The 6,946-nt window shown below is 34.0% G+C and overlaps 1 pseudogene; it reads right to left on the reverse strand.

Annotated features, from left to right (window-relative positions):
- Positions 1–5,549: 5,549 nt before the first annotated feature.
- LOC143646002 (olfactory receptor 4C11-like) lies at positions 5,550–6,460 on the reverse strand (annotated as a pseudogene).
- Positions 6,461–6,946: the final 486 nt, after the last annotated feature.

The raw sequence follows: 6,946 nt of genomic DNA on the forward strand, positions 1-6,946 counted from the left end.
CAATGACAATCAAACAAGTCAGTGAGTAATGATTAGAACAGTTAATGGAAAAGGAGTGTTGTGATGATTTCTGGGAGAGTACTTCGTATTCCTTAGTCGCAGAAGTATACTGTAAATAGGTATAATTTCAAGCTGTTTTTGAATTTTGTAGCAATTTATTTATGAAAAGTCATCAAATATATTAATCAATATGATTAGCTATGATGACAGGTACTGATAATTGATGAATATGATCAGAAGTATGTCTTCATGCATTGAATCTTTTGGATAGAGAAAATATGCAGGGAAACTCAGGAGTATCAACTTTGATATTTTCAAGGAACTAATACAGGCCAGAGTGGAGAGAAAATAATAATCTAAGTAGAAAGTTGCAAGACTGGGTCAAAATTACTATGTGCCCTGGCAATATGACATATGTACATACCCAAAATAATCGGAAGCAGGGAACCAAACAGATATTTGTCTAAGGATGTTCATAGTGGTATTATTTACAAGTGCCAAAATATGGAAACAGCCCAAGTGTTCATCAATATATGAATGGATAGATGAAATGTGTGTATATATACAATGGAATATTATTCAGCCACTTAATGAAATGTAGTTCTTAAACATGTGACAACATGGATGAACTCTGAAGACATCATGTTGAGTGAAATTAGCCAGACACAAAGAAACAAATATTATATGATCATATTGGTATGAAATAATTAGAATAAGCAAATTCTTAGAGACAGAAACTAGAATACAGGTTATGAGGACTGGGTTTGGGGTTAAGAAATGGGAGTTGATGCTGAATTGGTCCAGAGTTTCTGTTTGTGGTGATGAATAGTTTTGGTAAAAGATGGTAGTAATAGTAGCACAGCATTATGAATGGAATTATCAGCACTGTTATATATTTGAATGTGGTTATAAGTGGAAGTTTTAGATTATGAGAATAAAAATTAAACAAGCAAACATAACCCAATACAATGCAAACAGAGAACCCTAATGTAAAACAAGGATTATAGGTAATAGTAGAATTATAATAATTCTTTCATCAATTCTAACAAAGCTGCTACACTAATGTAAAGCATAGAGACATTTCTATGATTTCCCTATTAGCACTCTGCATTTTCTGCATGCTTTTTCTATAAAACATGAATTCTCTGGTTAAAAAAATAACATATTCTCCCTTAAGAAAAGTAGGAGAAAACTATTGGTACATTCAACAAATTAGATAAATCCCCAAGGAATTATGCTGAAGGAAAAATGTCAATCACCAAAGTTAACTTACTGTATGATTCCAATTACATAGCAGTTTTGAAATAAGAGCATTATAGAAATGGACACAGATTAGTGGTTTCAGGGGCACATATGCAGGTTTGGTTATAAAAAAGCAACAGGAGCAATTTATGTGGCATCTAACTGTTCACTAATTTGACTGTGATAAATTCACAAAATGTGTGATAAAATTGAGTATAGGTAAATATACTCCCCTGAGAATGTACAAGTAAAAGTGGGGAAACAGTAAGATCAGTAGATTGTGTCAATGTCAATATCTTGATTTGAAATTTTATCACCATTTTGTGAAATGTTATCATTAGAAGAAACCAAGTTAAGTGTGGATTTCTCTGTATCATTTATTACAACTACATGTGAATTCCCAGTTATCTCAATAAAAATTTCAATGTAAAACACACACAGATGTATGCATAAAATTCTAAGTTGCTAATATTTCTCAGGTTTAGAACAACACCTCAAAAATACCAACAAAGGGCTGATCCCATATATAGAAACTTAATCTTATTTATTATTTTAGCAAGTATTTGGCAGATGATATTGTACAGAATACTTAATAATTAGAATTAGATTTCAAAATATGCACCTAGCTACCTCTATATACATATTTTCTTAACTCAAATCATTCTAAAATACATGAGCCAAAGAAATAAGCTAGGATCCTATAGAAGTTCGGATAAGGGTGTCTTGGAAGCAGGTTATAAACCTTTAATATTCATATAATTGTCTGTTATTTTGTTTATTATGGAAAAGCAGCACATAAGAAATACAGTCAAATACAAATATATCTCCTGTTGGGAAAAGTGTCTCCCTTTTATATGCTCTTTTATTATTAGAAAAAATGAACTAAATGTGAAATTATAGGATCTAAGGCTTGTTGGTATTTTCTAATTGTTTACATTTCCACAACCATTTGTGTCCAAAAGACTCTTTTAGGATAAAGTGTTCTAAAAGGCTCAAAATACATGAAGTTATCATAGATTTAGCTTCTTTCTATTATAAGCATTAAAACCATCTCAATGTCGGGTCGGTTTTGCTCATATTGACCTAATATGGTATTTTTGACTAATACACATGTATTTTCCCCCAAATGTATCTAGCACTTTTCTACTAGACAGAACTGTGGGCCTATGGAATATTTAGGGTAGAAGACCAGCTGTAATTCCTTAGCTCAGTCCAATTTCTCCAAACACTGAGAATCTAGCTCTGGTGCTATGGCCTGATACTTTCTCTCTGATATGGTATAGTGGGATATGGAGAGAGAACCCTGTGGAATCCCACAGATCACTATTGATAATTTACATCTTCTTTGGTCCCAAATAACCCCTTACTTACACAGCAAGGGTGGTTATTTGAAGTAACATGTACTGTACTTCCTTAATCAACACCCAACCCTATTTTTTAAAAAACCTTGTGATTCTCTCAAGGATACTGTGGGTTTTATTTGTGTATGACACTTCCTTCGGACACAAAGGCAGAGACAGAATAATTAAAAATGGATCCTCTCATCTTATAAATCACAATGTATTTATAAGTGCTTTGGATGATTTATGAAGTCAAAGGTCTTACCTAATGAGAAACTGATTTGCAGGTCTCCTTTCCTTCTGCCATTTACTATGTTCCTGGTAGTTTGCCTATAGCTCTTTTTCCTATTATCATTTCAAAAGGTCAGTCTTTGCCCATCGACATTGAAACTCTGTTTTCATATCTTATAGCTGTAATTAATTTTGAAATTTTCCATGTTTAAAGATAAGAGGTAATTTTAGAAGATTTTCCCCCAAATGTTTCTTTTATGTTTGCAAACACACGATTCTACTGTTGGAGTAATTCGCAAACACATTTTAAATTAAAATAAATAGTATTGAAATCCACTGTTAATATGATTATTTATTATTTAACATTCTTATATAATAGCATGTTAAAACAGAAATTTTGATCATTCACAGTAGAAATGAAATTTTAAGTATGGTCCAAGAAAATTCATGAAGCTGTCAGTTTTATTTAGAGACAGATAACTATAACTTCTACTATATTAAGTTTGAATAAGCACCAGAAACAAGAATTAAAATTTTGCTTTGATTAAATCTTGCTTACATAAGAACCAATTGTACATAAATATATTCTCAATGGGACTAGATTCAAATGTTTTAAGAGAGAATTCTAAGACATACAGTTAGAAAGATTGTGATGTTCATTTGGAGGGGATATGAAGTAAATTTACCAGTTGAAATATGGTACTGGCAGCTCTGACAAATGTCCTATAAAAGACTTATACATATATTTTATCACTAGTTTTTGATGTATTATTTGAATTATTGGGAATCCTTTGAGGCTAGGTGATGATATTTGTCTTCAGTTGACTGAAATTCTCCCTTTGCTCAAAAAAAATCATCTTTTTACTTTCTCATTAGCCAATATCACTTGAAATCGTACTTCCTTATGCCAATGTGATTGGAATAACTTAAGTGTTGATATAGCATGTCATTACTTCATTACAAGTTTATGAGGTGGTGTGTGCATTTCTTTGAAATTCATATACATAGGCAACTTTGATATGGAAATACACATTTTAAGATATTTCCATGTAAAACTAAAAGGCTAAAGTTTGAGAGACAATAGAGATGGATTTTCAATTTTTCAGCAGTCCTAAAAAATCAGAAATATGTGTTAGAGTTTCTATTAGGAAAAGAATCATTCATTTTATCATTCCTGATACCTAAAACAAACATGAAAGAATAGGAAGCTAAGCTACTCTTGATGCATGCATAGAAATACCTTGAAACTTCATTTCTTCCTGCATATATAATAGAACAAAAGTGAGTCCTGAAATAAAAGGAAAATAAAGTTCTTATTCTCTCCTGGAAAAAAAATCACCTCTTTTCAACATTTTTCTTTCTACACCATTTATTATTATTGTTCTAGTTTGCTAGCTGCTGGAATGCAATATACCAGAAATGGAATGGCTTTTAACAAGGGGAATTTAATGAGTTGCTAGTTTACAGTTCTAAGGCCGAGAAAATGTCCCAATTAGAAATGTCCAATCAAAGGCATCCAGGGAAAGATACCTTGGTTCAAGAAAGCCAATGGAGTTCAGGGTTTCTCTCTCAAGTAAGAAGGCACATGGCGAACACAGTCAGGGCTTCTCTCTCTCAGCTGGAAGGGCACATGGTGAATACAGCATCATCTGCTAGCTTACTCTCCTGACTGCTGTTTTCATGAAGCTCCCTGGGAGGTGTTTTCCTTCTTCATCTCCAATGGACTCTCCACTTCATGGTGATGCAGCATTCTCTGCTCTCTCCGAATCTCTCTGAATCTCTCATTCTCCAAAATGTTTCCTCTTTTATAGGACTTCAGAAATTAATCAAGACCCACTTAAATGGGTGGAGACATGTCATCCCCTAATCCAGTTTAACAACCATTCTTAACTAAATCACATCAACCAGGGAAATGATCTCATTACAGTTTCAAATATGCAGTATTGAATAGGGATTATTGTACCTTTAAGAAATGAGATTTATATTAAAACATGGCTTTTCTTAGGGGGCATACTTTCTTTCAAACCAGCACAGTTATCTAGTATTTCTTCAGGTTGTTCTATCTCCCAAATATGCTCACATGTCCTTACTCTGCTTTGTGAAGAGCAAGGTGAAGGTTTCAGGAGGACAAGTGAATGGCTGATATTGGATAAGTAATCCAAATGTAAGACTCCTACATTGCCTCCACATGAATTAAAAGCTTTTTCAGTGAAAGTCCAAAATAGCACTGAACACTGAACTTTCTAAATTTAATTAAAGTTTTTGGATCTCCCACAAATGATCCCCAGTGAAGCAGGCTCAGATTAAATTTCCTAAGTAGTATCTTCTGGGACCACCATCTCAACTTCTCAGATTGGCAAAACAACAGCTCGATTCTGTAAATGTTCAGTCTCTTATAGACTAATTTATTTTGATAAATTCAGTAACAGACTAAATAAAATCTAGAAAAGGCTTTTGTGGCCACTTGCATATTTACAAATCATTCTCTTTTTGGGCAATATATTTTTTTCTGAGTAAAAGTTTGAAGAAGGAGTTAAATTACCACATAACAATGTCCAGATGTTGATAGAATTCAATGGAGTCATTAGAGTTGGTTCACAATGATTATGGGGCACCCACAGATAATTAATTATTTCTTGGTAAGGAAGTTTCATCTTTTTTGTCCGTGTAACATAAACTAAGATGTTGAGGAAATAGAAACTAGATTACTCAAATTTTATTTGTCTGTGGAATGCTTCACTTGTGACACCATAACTTTTTCATGGCATTTTTTACATCTGCATTCCTCAGTGTATAGATCAGAGGGTTAAGCAAGGGTGTTCCAATTGTGTAAAACACAGCCACCATCTTGTCCACTGGAAATGTGGTTGGTGGCCGTGTATATATGAATATGCATGGCACAAAAAATATGAGAACTATAATAAAATGGGATGTACAGGTGGAGAGAGATTTCCTCTTTCCTTCTGCACTGTAATTTCACAGGGAATATAGAATGATCACATAGGAGATAAGCAATACAATGAAACACACCATGCATATAGCCCCACTATTAAACACTACTAGAAATTTATCACATAAGTGTCCATGCAGGCAAGTTTCAACAAGGGCTGTAAGTCACAGAAATAGTGATCAATGGCATTGGACCCATAGAAGGGCAATCTCAAAGCCAGGAAAAGCTGTGCTGAAGAATGGACACAGGATCCCACCCAAGCCAGAATCACCAATACACCACAGACATGCTGACACATGATGGCAGTGTATTACAGGGGCTTACAAATGGCTACATAACAATCAAAGGCCATGAGAATGAGCACAAAGATTTCCATGACCCTGAAGAAATGGGCTGTAAAGACCTGAGTCATGCTCTCATTGTAGGAAATGATTTTTTTCTGAATAAGGGCATCCACAATCAACCTGGGTGCTGTGGTTGTAGAGAAGCAAGCATCAGCAAAGGACAGGTAGAAGAGAAAGAAGTACATGGGACTCCCAAGTGTCTGACTTGTTTTAATAGTCACCACAATAAGAAAGTTTCCCAAAAGAGTTGCAAGGTAAAGAATCAAGAAGACTACAAATATTGCTTTCTGCTTTCCAGCATCCTGGGTCAACCCCAACAGCATGAATTCAGCCACACTCTTATTCATCACCATATCAGAAGCTGTAGATAGAATGTAGCTGACAAAGATTTAATCTGCAAAGAAAAGAAAAGAAGGGGCATCTGGGGGAATCAGTGGACTAAAGTTTGAATTCCTTTTTTCTGCTCTGCAGGTTGTTAATCTTAACTGCCTCTGATGTGTACCAGAATCCTCTGAATTTTTGTAAATTTGCAGATACCCAGATCTCTTGTAGATTTATCTATTGAGTCAGAAACACATTCTATTGAACAAAAGCATGTTTGTTTTGGAAACAGAGAGTTTATCTTTCACAGATCTTGATTCATATGAAGATGTAAAAATGTAGAATTTGCACTTTCCTTGGTCAAGTGATTCAATTGCTTTGAAACTTAACCTTTATATGAAAAATTGAGAGCAAATATCTTCCCTACCTTATTCTAAGTTTTAATTAATATATATAAAGATTTTACATATGCATATATGCCCATACATACAGGTAATGTTGTCAGTGTTATGCAGCTT

Source organism: Tamandua tetradactyla, chromosome 9 (genome assembly GCF_023851605.1).
Source record: "Tamandua tetradactyla isolate mTamTet1 chromosome 9, mTamTet1.pri, whole genome shotgun sequence".
Taxonomy (NCBI): Eukaryota; Metazoa; Chordata; class Mammalia; order Pilosa; family Myrmecophagidae; genus Tamandua; species Tamandua tetradactyla.